General features: G+C 41.8%; 1 protein-coding gene and 1 long non-coding RNA gene across 7 annotated transcripts in view; one reads left to right on the top strand and one right to left on the bottom strand.

Moving 5' to 3' along the window:
* The window catches only part of WWP1 (WW domain containing E3 ubiquitin protein ligase 1), an 86,084-nt gene extending 80,261 nt beyond the window's left edge, over positions 1 to 5,823 (bottom strand). For 2 of the 5 annotated variants that reach the window (XM_031441395.2, XM_031441396.2), the window contains exon 1: positions 5,610 to 5,823. The gene's annotated coding sequence lies outside the window, so the exon portion shown is untranslated. Of the gene's footprint in view, positions 1 to 1,531; positions 2,434 to 5,609 lie in introns of those variants that run through there. The other 3 variants (XR_010378493.1, XM_064480922.1, XM_064480920.1) reach the window with 3 other exon arrangements.
* The window catches only part of LOC105088498 (uncharacterized), a 28,176-nt gene continuing 18,035 nt past the window's right edge, over positions 4,842 to 14,982 (top strand). For both annotated transcript variants that reach the window (XR_010378494.1, XR_010378495.1), the window contains exon 1: positions 4,842 to 5,231. This is a non-coding gene — a long non-coding RNA (uncharacterized LOC105088498). The remainder of the gene's footprint in view (positions 5,232 to 14,982) is intronic.

Raw genomic sequence — 14,982 nt, 5'->3', positions numbered from 1 at the left:
AGCTTAAGAAATGGTCTCAGAGAATACTAGAGCCCCAAGTTACCGATGCAGTTTACACCAGCAGTTCTCAAACCAATGTGTACAAAATCATCTAAGGTACTTATTGAAAATGAAGATTCCTGAACTCCACGGCCAAGGACCGCACTCAAGAACCTACACGTTCAACCAAGATCCCAGATGACTGGGGCAGTGACGGCACCTCAACAAATACTGATGTGCATGGCACTTCATCCAGGGACGGTGTTAACAACTGCTTGTTTCCAGACTGTACAGCCAAACCATCACCAGCTGATACACTGCCAGTCATGCTGAGTCAGTATCTTCCTCAGATTCATTCTTAACCTTTTAGCAACTTATTTTTTAAGTTAAGAGGTGAGATCTGATATGCAGCTCTGCACATGCCAAACTAAAATACACTGCCCTTGAGAAACGAGAGGCTCACAGAAACGTGGACTACCTGTTGGAATTTTCGTCTTGTTAATAACAACGCGTCAGGAGCAATGAAACTGACTGAAGGGCTGCTAACGTCTCAGGGGTCACACTTTCTGCTTTGCAAACGTTATTTCAATAAATCCTTTCAAAAATCCAGTAAGGAAGATATTCTTTACCTTTTACAGAAGAAGAAACTGAGGCAACATTGCAATTAAGCAGCTCTGCCAGACTTTAAAGCTACGACTCTTAACCCACATGCCAGAATGCCTTTAATTTTTAAAACTTAAGAGCAAAGCGATCTAGTTTATTTACTCCTAAGGTAGAGCAGGCCCTAATTTACACGGAACAAGTTCATTTAACTAATTCTCCTCCCCATACTAACTAAACACAAAGGGTAACACATGTTGGCAAGGTGGGGCTCTCTACGTGTCTACTTCAAGTCAGGACGCAAGTCAGGTTGCTTCTGCCATCCCACTGCATCATAATTATGGGTATCCTAAACAGCTATCAAACAAACTTGCTTTCCTCAGTTAAACAAAAAGTTATCACGCCTACAATTCTGTTAATGCTAGTACATTTTTAAACTACCCGTGTAATTTAGGGCAGGGAGGGGAGCCATAAAGGAACACTTGAAGGTAATCCTATCTACACCTTCCACTTGCCCTGGCATTTCCTATTTATATAAGCCATATTTCCCAGCACACTCGCTCACCAAGTCCTCCTGCAACAGCCAACGTGCTACCACGTTCAGAAATTCGCAAAGACATATTTGCACTAGGAGGGAGGGGCCCATTTTTGAGTCTGTTCAAAATTCAAAAGTGTTCCAAATCCATACCTAAATTCTTTAAACAAAATACTGATTCTTGTTCCACTTAGAAGCTATCATGTGATAACAGGGAAACACACACTTTCTTCATTCCAGTTAGCCATAACATTACTTAGCGTGTAACCTGAACTGAAAAAAAAAAAAGGATACTACTGAGACTGAGATAAAGTGATAAAGTGATAAAGTGATGAGAGATAAAGTTAAGTGATGAAGTGAGAAAACCCCAGCGTGTGGATCAATGAATCTACCTGTTCCTGCAAAGGATGACATTACCTTATTCCTTACATCTCTCTAAGGAGAGGAGACGTCCACAAGAAAAGAATATTCTCTCTGCTATAATGACTCCTCCTCAAGGAAGGCTGGCTTATCTCCAACTTTTTCCAGACACTGCAAACAGAAATACTGTGTGAGGCACAAGGCTGCTCAAGGCCGAGGAGCTCCGCTATCCCAGGTCTCACATCTGATCACATCTAATCACGAGGGTCTACTCTTTGCTGAGGGTGCTGACCAGGACGTCTGTCTGACCCAGTCGGGAGACTGGGTAAATCACCAGCTCAGAGCAGCCTGAGCTCTGCGTCCTGCACTTTCTTGCCCTCAAGCAGAGCGGGTCAATCCTGCCCCACTCCAGTGCCACGCCGGGGTGAAGCCCAGAGGACCAACACTTGCTCTTTTTTTCTACCCAGGGAGTGCCAGCCATTCCCACCTGTGTAATAAGCCAAACATGCTATCATCTGCACTCCAGACTCAGCTCTTCCTCCGACAGGCCCAGATTCAAAGCACTCAAAGTACCAGGCAGCTTAAGTCTCAGCGTTCAGTTTTCCAGAAGCCCTCTGTGGTATAATACAGCTGTCTGCTCTGGTCCCTTTCCCCTGACTCGGGACTGGCTGGATCTGTGAGTGGTTCTAACCAGCAGAATGTGGCAGAAATGAGGCTAGGCTGGTTCCAAGTCAAGGCCTTAAGAAGGCCTGGTTGCTTCCGCTTTTGCACTCTTGTGAGCCAGAAGCCACCACGTAAGGCCACCAGTCCCCCTGGAAAGGCCATATGGAAAGAAGTGACCCTGAGACAAGACTGGTGCCGAACTGAACTGCAGGCTGGATGACAGCGGTCAGAGTGACCACCAGCAGAACCAGCAGAACTGCTCAAGTGAGCCCAGCCCAGCCCAGCAAAACTGTGAGCAGAAAAAAAATAAACTGGTTGCTTTAAGTCACTTAGTTCCAGGTTTGTTTGTTACACAATAATAAATAACCAAAACAGTGCTCACCTGGTTCCTTGTCTTTTTGCCTAATTTATTCAAAACCAGAAAAAAGGAGGGGTGTAATTAATTATAAACCCAAATAGTCAAAAAATTCCAGAACATAAAGTGTATATTCTTCTCAACATGAGTGACTCTACTGCTGTGTGCTCTCCATGCACCCAATTCATCCTTCAGCTGCACCAGCTCTCCTGCAGGTGGAAAACCAGAAGAGTACAGACAGCCCAAGGAAAATCTACAACCCAAGAATCACAAAATGTTAAGAACTGGAAAGATCCTCCCAGGATCATCTGGTCCTTACTGACGAGGTGACTTCAAGGCAGTGACTACAGCCCACTGACAGTCAATTGGCTGCACACATCGTCAGATAAGAACGAAAACCATCACTGTCCTTCATCTCTGGATTCCACTTCACCCGCTTGCTAACTGAAATACTGGGGACATATCTGCTCTATAATATAATAGCAAATAAAATAAGTCTGTCAAAATTCTCTGTAAACTATAAACCACAACACAAGTCTGAGCAGAAAATGTCTCCAGGTATATACACCATCTGTCTCTACAGAAGAGGTTCTTACTGGTGAGAGGAAGACTCTGAAGGTTCTGTTGTTTTAAAAGGCCCCCAGTAATTATGGGTGCTGCTCCCAACCCACTGGCCCATGGGCTTCATGGATGAGCCTTAGGTGGTCCACAGACTCCCCTAAAATTATATCCACAAAGCACAGGTGCATATGGAAATTTTCCAGGCCAGCAGACTTCTTTCGTTTCCCCAAGGATTACTAATCCCCCCAAGAGGAAGAACATCTGCTGTAAAGTAACACACATCTGCTGAAGGTTCCATGGATGCTGCTCAAAATGGTACCGCTTTTCTCCCAACCAAACTGGATCGGAATCTTAGTTAATCTTCACCGTCTTCATTTTCTCTCTCAACAACAAATTCCACACTACTTCCTTCTCCTTTCCATTCCTATCATTACCGCCACAGTTCGGACCCTCACACCTATGACCATGGCCCTCAAGAAGTCTTTCTATCTCCGGGTCCTACTTCAATTCACACTACACACTGCTGCCAGATTAATCCTCTGAAAACAAAGCTTCAATTGTTTCATTCCCAGCTCAAAAGTTTCATTTCCAACTCAAAAATCATCTGCAAAATCCCCATCACCTACTGAATCCAAGGTCACTAGCCTGGCACTAAAAGTAATCCATCAACTGGTCCGAATTTTCACCTCAAGGTCTACGACCCTTTATACTGGTCCAAATACTTTATATTCCATCCAAACATAACTACTTGCTTCTCCCCACATGTATGAACTCTGTGCGCTCTTTGTCCCTTCTCTATGCCCGGATTACCTTTCCAGCCTATCAAAAGATAGTTCAATAATCATCTTCTAAAACAAAGATTTCAGAAACCAGAAACTCTATAACCCCCAACCCCACGTTGGCAAATGAGATGTGAGCTCTAACCTCTCTGAATCTGAATTCCGTATGAATCGTGACTATGTACTAAAAGACAAACCAGACATCTGTGTACAGCCCTACCTGCTTAGTCTGGGAAGGCAGAAATTGTTATCATCCTCATCTTTATATTCCCCCAAACACATCGCAGAGTCATGCAGTAGATGCTTACTAGTTGTGTACGGGAGTAAAAGAAATTTCAGCCTTCATAGGGTGAGCAGATTACTATCTCTTGAAGGCATTGATTTTACATGCAACATCCTCTATCGAGCCAGGCTTCCAAAAAACATAACCCTTGCTTACAGCTTTTCAAAGCCCTTACGTTGTAGGTCATTTAAACAATTTTGTATTTTAAGGGGAGAAAGATTTGAAGACGTCAATAAGCTGCTTCAGAAAGAACTGTTTCCCCACACACATTACACTTCTCAATTTGAAGCGCTCCTCAAACTTGGCCAGTAAATTTTCAACTTAAAAAATACTATTTACGAAGGTGGTAATTCCCAGTCACAGCTAATTATCTACTTTATTGGCCAAAAACAAGTCACATAAATAAAAGAATGCCTTTCTTTTTTAAAAAGTCCATTTTGCTTGTATAATACATAGAGACTTAGTGAGACAAGTAAAGTGCGTTCATATATACGCATGAACTCTTGTAGAAGCATGCATACAACTGAACACTAGGTAGCTCATGTAAAAACGCCACAGACAGGAAAGGTAACTTGGGGCGTTCTTCTTTTGCTATTACTATCAGCGTTTTAAAGCAGAAACTCACATCCTCTTGCGCAGTAGCTACACAAAAAGACAAAAATCTATCAAACAGAAAAGAAAGCCACATCAAGCCCCTGGGAGATATTTTATCCCGGAAGAGTAAAAATGTCAAAACAACAGATACTCTTATGGTAATGAAGGTTTCACATAATCACGGGAGCAAAGGAAGCTCAACTCCAGATCGATGGAGTAAAGAAGACAGATCACAAAACTGATCGTTTAATTGTAAAAGCAATGGGCAGATTCAGAATTAAAACAACAACAACAACAAAACGTTTAAGGGATGAAAGGAGAGGGTCCAAGTCACAGATGAGATAAGGGCTAGTAAAAACTGCAAGGTCACTGGGACCTATCGGGTCGCGGAGGTGGAGGTGGGGGTTGTGTTGGGGGGAGCGGCAGAGTCGGCGAAGCACCGAGAGTGAGAAAACGACGTTCCACGCCCGGGAGTCCTTGGTTTGGGACAGCGGAGCTGCCGTGAAAGTCAGGACGCCGGCGGTAAGTCCAAATATTGAGGGGTTTGGGGAGAGGTGTTAGGGAAACAGGAGAAGGCAGGCGGGAGCCTGAGCACCGCGGCTGCCGAGTCACGGAAACACTTCTCCCCGCTCCAGGATGGGCGGCTCAGGCCTGTGCCGGGGACACCTTGGGGCAGGACCCGTGACCCCACCCCGGGAAAACTCCCGGGCCCCGGGCCGGAGCCGGCGGCCAGGGCGGCGCGGACCGGCCCCGACGGCCCTCGGAGGGTCCCGCCCCGGGGCGGACCGCGCTGGGGCTCCGGGCGCCGCCGCCGCCGCCCCCGCCGCCCCCGCCGCCCCCCGGCCCGCGCACCCCTGGCCCGCGCCCCGCGCCCCCCGCCCCGCGCCGCGGCGTCCTCACCCGGCGCGAAGCCGTCGGCTCCCGGCGGCCACGGCCGCGGCGCCTCCTCCAGCGGCCGGCGCCCTCAGCCCTCCGCGCCCAAGATCGCCATCTCGCAGCGGGAGCGGTGGCGGCGGCGGCGGCAGCCACCCAGGCGTCGGCCCCGGCAGCCCAGGCCGCCTGCTGCGACTCGGAACCCGCACGCCGCGCTCGCCGACACCCGACCCTCCCCCCACCCCCACCCCGGCCACGCGCCACCCCCGGCCGACCCCACGCCTCCCTCCTCGGGAGCGCGCCGCGTGCTCGCGCCGCCGGCGCCGCGCCCCGAGCGCACGCCTTCCCGCCGGCCCGGCCACGCGCGCAGCGCCGCGGCGGCCCAGAGCCTCCAACTCCGGACCCGGAATCCGGCTTCCCGCGAGCATGCGCAGCCAGGGCGCCCCACGACGCCTTTGGAAAACTCCGCTCCTCCGGGTCTTCCGAGCGGTCGAGGGGAGGGCGGGGCTAGCCAATGGGAGAGAGGGGCGGGGCCTGAACCTGTGGAGGGGAGGGGCCACCGCCGGGATGTGGGGAGAAGCTTCTCTAAGCCGAGGTGGGTGCTGCAGACTTGACTTTCCGGTTCGCTGCCGAACCCTTGCCTGACTTAAGGTAAGGTGCTCGGGGCACTGAGGTTCTTGAGCGCTTACAGCAAAAGGAGACTATTAATAAATACTCCTTGACCTGGCTGAGTGTTTGACTTAGAACCCATTGCAAGAGTAAATAATTGTATTTAAGCAGATGGTCATACCAGAACACTTCCAGTCCCCTTTTACTAGTAATCAAACCATTCACTACCCCCGTCCCCGCAAGAGTACACTGATAAAGTACTGAGCAAGTACATGTGTCAGTGCAATGAATCCAGACAGCAGTCCCTTAAAGAAGGGTCTTTACCCCCCTTTATACGAGTCAGCCAGTCTAGAGAAATGCTCTTGGTTCTGTGCGTTGCTTTTAGAACAAAGACCAGCCTGCAGATAGAAATCAGTGATGACCACATTACTCATCAGATGACCTGGTCTTCTACTTCAGAGAGATAATAAAGGTCACCCAGTATGGATTTCTACAATTTTTGCCCAACCGCCCCACCCAAACCCCAAAAATTTCCTCTGTCCACACCCAGGCTTACTGGTTTTCCTCCATTTCAGAGACTGGGTGTCCCTGCTCCCCTCCGAGAGAAACTCTCCACTGTCTCCTCCCTCGCGTGAGATCCTCCTTGTCATATCTTTAACCTCATCCTTTCTTTTGGGTACAACTCTTCAACATAACCATGTTTTAAGACTTTTCTGTCTTAAATTTTTCCTCGACTTTAGACCTCTTTCTAGTCCTTTCTTCCATCTTAACAAAGCTTTTGAAAGACGTGTAGCGAGAACATCAGCACTCCATCAATATTTGTAGGTTTCAATAAATATCTCTTGACTGAATAAAAGCACATTTTCTTCCTCTCCATAACATTGGTTCCTACCCTCTGACTTCATACCTGGGTTTGATGCATTTTGTATCCAAAATGATTATTCCAAAACATACATCTGAGCGTACTACTCCACTGCTTACAATCTTTCTTTGGCTCATCAGAGCATTCAAGACAAGATCAGCATGATCATCAAGGCGTCTTTCATGCTCCCATGCTGTCTCTCCTGTTATGACAAAATCTTCCGAGTTCCCTGATTGTCCTCGCTCATCTTTACTTCAAAGTGTATGGTTTCCTCTAATCTTTCCCTTTTTGCATGTCCAGCTCCTTTAAAAATAAATTCAAGAATATTTGTAAGCACACTCGACTGTCCTTTATGATTGGATTACCGCATTCTGTTGATTCTTATTTTGTAGTTGGCTTTATTCCTTTGATAACTATGTAAGTTTAAAAAGCTAAAGCTCTAATCTGTTCTTAGAAACAATGATCAGTACATATAAGTCAACTACAAAAAATGTACAGTATACTGTATATATGTATTTATGTGCAACATATTGTGTATGTGCAGTTGAACTATAATAATTCTACCTAATAAAACTGAAGAAGGAAAAAAGTAAAAAATAAAAAATTCAAGAACATGTTCATGACTACACTCTCAGGCATAACCTACACATACCCCAGAGGGGTCTGCACCGCACCTGTGGGATGCATATAGGCCCCCTTCCACTTCTTGTGCTGCCTTCAGCTCTCCCCAGTCTTCAGTCCCCACCCCCCCCCATTAACTTCCATCCAGAAGGACTTACTCCTCCCCGAGGCCTGTAAGTTGACAGCCAACCTTGGACCCACCTTTCATTAGTAAATATTTCTTTGGTTTCAAATGAACACTACTATAAATGTCTTTTCATAAATGATTGCCCATAATTATTGCTTACTTACTGCCTTAATTTATATCCTTAAAAGTAATCAAAGGTGTGAACAATTTTAGCTCTTTTGAAACATATTGGTAAGTTACCTTCCAGGAAGAACATGGGCTTAGGTGTCACATCGCCTGAAATCAAAACGCAGCTCAGCAACCCAGGGCCACATTCTGATTTTCATGGACCCTTTTACCTTTGTGGGCCTCTTCCTCCATAAAATAATATTTAGAATTATACTTATAACTTCTTGGATAGAAAGACAACGTACTGATATTATACATGAAAACATTTTCTTTGACCATTTTTTTTTTCCTTCTTGATTTTAAAAGACATTTAGACATTTTATGGGCCTCTAAAAAGTATGGTGAGCCTGAGGCACTGTGCCTGTCATGACAATTGGGTAAGTCAACCCTGCTGCCATCTACGAGCTATGAGGTTTGACCAAAATCCTTATTTGGACTGTGCCTCAACCAGAAAATTGGTATAAATGCTACCATATGATGCTGTAAAAAGAAAATAAGTTGTTACAAATAAAATACCTGGAACTATGTGGCACATATTCAATAAATTACTGACATTATAATTGTTACTTTCAACTTTCCCACAGCACTGTATGAGTATGATTGTCCTCATGGAGCCAAAGTTATCATGGTATGTTCTCTCTCATCACAGGGCAAATATGGTATCTTATTGTTGGTCCATTGTCCATTTTCTTGCTAGGGTATTCACAGAAAGTCACTGTATGTAACAGAGATATCCATCCTAGATGTAACTATCCATTTTTTTCCATTTTTGTTTTCATTTATTATTTTTTGCTTTTCAAGTCCTTTCTGTTCCTGAGATCATATGATTTATCTGCCTTTACTTCTTTCTACATGTTTGATCATTTCACTTCAGCCATTATATAATTTGATCCTTTCAGATTTATTTTGGTGTGATGATTCACCTTTTGTTTCTCTAAATAGCTCACAGTCTCCCTCAGCTCATTTGTTAAAGAATCTTTCTCCAACTAGGGTGTTTTAAAAATATGCCCACAAATTCGTCAGTACTCCTCCCTTCAAAAAGTGGAGTGTAATCCCCTTTCAAGTGAATGTGGGTTGTACTTAGTGACTTATTTCTAATGGATACAATGTAGCATAAGTGACAGGGTGTGCCTTCTAAGAGTAAGTCTTAAAAGGTGTTGTGGCTTGTCCCTACTCTCTCTCAGATCACTTGCTCTGGGCAAGGCAAATACTATGTCCTGAAGGCATATCAGGGAGCCCTATCAGATGCCCACATGGCAAAGAACCGAATATCCTGCCAACAACCAGCAAGGATATGAGGCTTTCTGCCAATCCCCATGAATGTGGAGCCATCTTGGAAGTGGATCCGCCAGCCCCTGTTAGGCATTAGGTGATGGAGACATCTTCACTGAAACCTCATTAGAGACCTTGAGCCAGAACCCTCCAACTAAGTCACTCTCAAATACCTGACCCATAGCAATTGTGAGATAATAAATGTTTATTGTCTTAAGCCACTAAACTTGAGGGATAATTTGTTATGCAGCAAGACATAGTAAGTACACTAGCCCACTGGTTCTCAGCTGAGGACTATCTTGTATCCCAGAGGACATTTGTATATGTTGTGAGATATTTTTGATGGTCACAACTGGGGAGCTGGGGGGAGGTTTCCATGGGCATCTTGTGGGTAGAGGCCAGAGAGTGCTGAACATCCTTCAGTGCACAGGACAGTACCCCCCCCCCAACACACACACACACAGCAGTAGCAGCCACAGCAGCAAAGAATTATCAGATCCGAATGGCAACTGTGCTGAAGATGAGAAACTCTGCACTAACCTGTCTGTTTTCCCTCCACCTTGAAACCTCTCTTTCACATGTACTGGGTTTATATCCTTTGCTCACCTGGGTGCTTCTTTACCTTGTTTGACCCTTGGTCCTAGACATCTAGCAATCTGCCTTCTGTCGCTAGAGAATACTTTTACTTTTCCAAGGATTTGCTGTAAATCGAATCAACCAGCATGCACTTTTGTGTGTCTGGCTCCTTCAGCTCAGCATATTTTCAAGACTCATCTCTGTTGTTTCATGTAGCCATAGTTGCTTCTTTTCTTATTGCTGGCTATTATTCTATTGTATGGATTTGCCAAATTTTTTTTTGTATTTGTCCTATTGGTGGCCATTTAATTTTTTTCTTTTTTTTTTTCAACTGAAGTATAGTAAATTTACAATATTATGTCAATTTCTGGCATACAGCGTAATGTTTCAGTCATACATATATGTACATATATTCATTGTCATACTCTTTTTCATTATAGATTACTATAAGATACTGAATATAGTTCCCTGTGTTATAGAGTAGAAACTTGTTGTTTATCAAGTAGCCATTTAATTTGTTTCCAGTTTGGGGCTGTAATAACTAACGATTTTATGAACATTTGGTTAAAGGCTTTTATGTTGACATATGTTTTCATTTTGGGGGGATAATAATGCCTAGGGGTGGAGTGGCTGGGTCACATGGTAAGCACATATTTCACTTTATAAGAAATTGCCAAACTGCTCTCCAAAGTGGTTGGACGATTTTCCATCCCCACCAACAATGTATAGGAGTCCCAGTTATTCTGTTTCCTCTTCAGCACTTGGTAACAGCAGGCCTTTCTGATTTTAGGCATTCTAGTGGATGCGTAGCAGTGAGCCACTGTGTTTTAATTTCTGTTTCTCTGATAACTAATGATGTAGAGCATCTTATGTGCTTAGGAATCATTCGTATATTTTCTTTCGGGAAGTGTCTGTTCAAATATTTTGTCCATTTCAAATTGTTTTTGTCTATTCTGTGTATATTCTATACATCAACCCTTCCTCAGATACATGTACTGTGACTCTCTTCTCCCAGATTTTGGCTTGCAGTGGTAGTCAGCCTCCAAAGATGGACCCTATCGATCCTGGCCCCCTGCTGTCTATACTTGTGTACCACCCCACCCCCCACCTTAGAGCTGACTCGTGTCAGATATTCCAAGAGGGAACTATGGAAGTGATGGCATGTGACTTCTGAGACTAGGTCTTGAAAGACGTTGCAACTTGCATCATGCATTCTTGGCTTGCCTGCTCTAGGGAGTCTTTGGAAAAATCCATATAGAGAGGACCTGAAGCTCGTTGAAAAACAGCCAGCAGCAACTTGCCAACTAGATGTGGCATCTTAGCAATGAATCCTCCAGCCTCTGTCAAGCCTTCAGGTGACTGCAATCTCACGTGACACTTCAAGCCACAGCAGGCCAACCAAGCAATTCACATGGTCCTAATCCACAAAAACGCTGAGAGATAATCATTGTTATCGTTGTTTTGGGTCACTCGGTTTTGGGGACATTTTTTACACGGCAACAGTTAAGCTTGCATTTCATTTTCTTAACAATGTCTTGTGAAGAACAGAAGTTTTTATTTTGACAAAGTTCAGTTCATCAACTGTTTTGTGACTCACTTTTTATGACATTTTTAAGAAAGTTTACCTGCTCCTAGAGGGTAAAGATTTTTTTATGTGTTTTCTTCTTGGATTTCATAGTTTTAACTTTCATATTTGGGTCTATAATACATTTCAAATTAATTTTTGCATAAGGTATGAGGAAAAGGTCAATGTTCATTTTTTCTAAATGGAAGTACTGTTGTTTCAACACTGTTGAAAAGACAATCCTTTCTCCACTGAACTAACTTTGGCAACTTTAGTGAAAACTCAACGTCTGTTTTTTCACTCTTTAATCCATTCCCTTTAGCTATAAACCTACCTTTATCACACTGTACTGATTACTTTAGAAACTTTAAAAAGTGTTGAAACCAAGAAATGTAAATCTTCCAAATTTCTTCTTTTTCAAAATGATTTTGACTCAGGTTCTTTTCATTTTCATATGAATTTTAGAATCAGCTATTTAGTTTTTATTAAAAAAAAATACCTCCAGGAGTTTGGGGTTGTGAATATGTAGATCCGTTTAAGAAGAACTGACACATTAACAATATTTAGTCTTCTAATCCATGAATATGGTATAGGTCTCAATTTATGTAGGTCAATTTCTCTCAGCAACGTTTTGTATTTTTAATAGTATTGATATTGCATATACTTATCCTTAAGTATTTCATGCTTTTAATGCTATTGTCAATGGATTTTAAATTTTCTTTTCTAATGGTTCATTGATAGTATATTTAAATACAATTGATTTTTTTAATATTGCCCTAGTATGCTTGCTAATGAATTTACTAGTTCTAGTAGTGTTTTGTAGATTTCTTGGGAGTTTTCATGTACACAGTCATGCTTCTGCAAATAAAAGAGAGTTTTAACAAAAACTACTAGAGCTGATAAACAAATTCAGCAAGGTAGCAGGATACAGGATTAACGTACAGAAATCTGTTGCATTTCTTTATACCAACAATGAAACATCAGAAAAGGAAAGTAAAATAAATAAATGAATAAAAACCCTTTTAAAATCACATAAAAAATACTTAGGAATAAACCTGACCAAGGAGGTGAAGGACTTATACATGGAGAACTACAAAACATTGAAGGGACAGACTGGGATTTCAAAATGCAGAGTAGATAAACAAGATTATACTGTATAGCACAGGGAAATATATACAAGATCTTATGGTAGCTCACAGAGAAAAAAAATGTGACAATGAATATATATATGTTCATGTATAACTGAAAAATTGTGCTCTATGCTGGAATTTGACACAACATTATAAAATGATTATAAATTAATTTAAAAATGTTAAAAAAATTGATAAGGAAATTAAAGATTTAAAGAAATGGAAAGATATCCCATGCTATTGGATTGGAAGGATTAATATTGTTAAATTGACTATACTATCCAAAGCAATCTACAGATTTAATGTGATCCCTATTAAGTTACCCAGGACCTATTTCACAGAACTAGAACAAATAATCCTAAAATTTGTATAGAATCACAAAAGACCCAGAATTGCCAAAGCGATACTGAAGAAGAAGAATGAAGCTGGAGGAATAACCCTCCCAGACTTCAGACAATACTGTAAAGCTACAGTAATTAAAACAGTGTGACATTGTGAGGAAAAAAAAAAACAACAGACATATGGATCAATGGAACAGAATAGAGAGCCCAGAAATAAACCACACAACTTCAGTCAAATAATCTTTGACAAAGAAGGCAAGAATATACAATGGAGAAAAGACAGTCTCTTTGACAAGTGATGTTGGGAAAATTGGACAACCGTGTGTAAATTAATGAAGTTAGAACACTCCCTCACACTGCACACAAAAATTAACTCAAAATGGCTTAAACACTTAAGCGTAAGACAAGACACCATAAACCTCCTAGAAGAGAAAATAGGCAAAACATTTTGTGGTATATATTGTAGCAATGTTCTCCTAGGCAGTCTACCAAGGCAATAGAAATAAAAGCAAAAACAAACAAGTGGGACCCAATTAAATTTATAAGCTTTTGCACAACAAAGGAAGCTGTAAACTAAACAAAAAGGCAAGCTACAGAATGGCAGAAAATATTTGCATATGATGCAACTGACAAGTGCTTAATTTCAAGACTATACAAACAGCTCCTACAATTCAATAACAAAAAAACAAAACAAAACAAAACAAAGAATTCAAAAATGGGCAGAAGACCTAAACACACATTCTCCAATGAAGACATACAGATGACCAATAGGCACATGGGAAAAAATGCTCAGTGTTGCTAATCATCAGTGAAATGAAAATCAAAACTACCATGAGGTATCACCTCACACCAGTCAGAATGGCCATGATTAAAAAGTACACAAATGATAAATGCTGGAGAGGGTGCAGAGAAAAGGGACCCCTCCTACACTGTTGGTGGGAATGTAAATTGGTGCAGCCATTATGGAAAACAGTATAGAGATTCCTTAGAAAGCTAAAAATAGATTTACCATATGATCTAGCAATCCCACTCCTTGGACATATATCCTTAGAAAAATATAATTCAAAAAGACATGCACCCCAGTGCTCACAGCAGCACTATTTACAATAGCCAAGACACAGAAACAACCCAAATGTCCATTGGCATTTGATTGGATAAAGAAGATGTGGTATGTATGTATACACATATGGTGTATACACACACACACAAACACACACACACACACAATGGAATACTACTCAGCCATAAAAATGAATAAAATAATGCCATTTGCAGTAACACAGATAGACCTGGAGATCATCATTCTAAGTGAAATAAGCCAGAAAGAGAAAGAAAAATGCCATATGATTTCACTTATATGTGGAATCTAGAAAAATGACACAAATGAACTTTATTTACAAAACAGAAACACATACAGATATAGAAAACAAACTTATGGTTACCAGGAAGGAAAGGAGGTGGGAAGGGATAAATTGGGAGTTCAGGATTTGCAGATACTAACCAATATACATCAGATAGATAAACAAGGTCCTACTATATAGCACAAGGAACTGTATTCAATACCTTGTAACAGCCTATAATAAAAAAGAATCTGAAAAGAAATATATATATATATGAATCACTATGTTGTATACCAGAAATTAACACAACATTTAAAATTGACTGTACTTCAATAAAAAAGTTTTATTTTTTCATTTTCATTCTGTATGCTTATATATACTTCTCTCATTTTATTCCACTGACTAGAGCACATAGTATAATGCTGAACAGATGCTGTGAGAAAGGACATCCTTGTCTTGTTGCTGATGATTTTAAGGGAAATCATTCAATGTTTTACCATTAAATATAATGTTATCGCTAGATTTTTTTGCATATATCCTTTACCACGTTGAGGACGTTCCCATATTTTCTTAGTTGCTCAAAGTTTTTATCATGAATGAGTGTTAAGTTTTAAGTTTTATCAAATGCTTTCAAGGGGCATCTATTGAGATGATCTTATGTTTGTTTGTTTGTTTCCTTTTTAGATTGTTGACATGATGGGTTAAATTGATTGATTTTCAAATATTAAACCAACCTTATATTCTTGAGATAAACTATATTTGCTCTTGGCTTATTATCCTTTTCACATAT

Source organism: Camelus dromedarius, chromosome 30, assembly GCF_036321535.1.
Source record: "Camelus dromedarius isolate mCamDro1 chromosome 30, mCamDro1.pat, whole genome shotgun sequence".
NCBI lineage: Eukaryota > Metazoa > Chordata > Mammalia > Artiodactyla > Camelidae > Camelus > Camelus dromedarius.
This window is presented reverse-complemented; position numbering and strand designations above follow the sequence as displayed.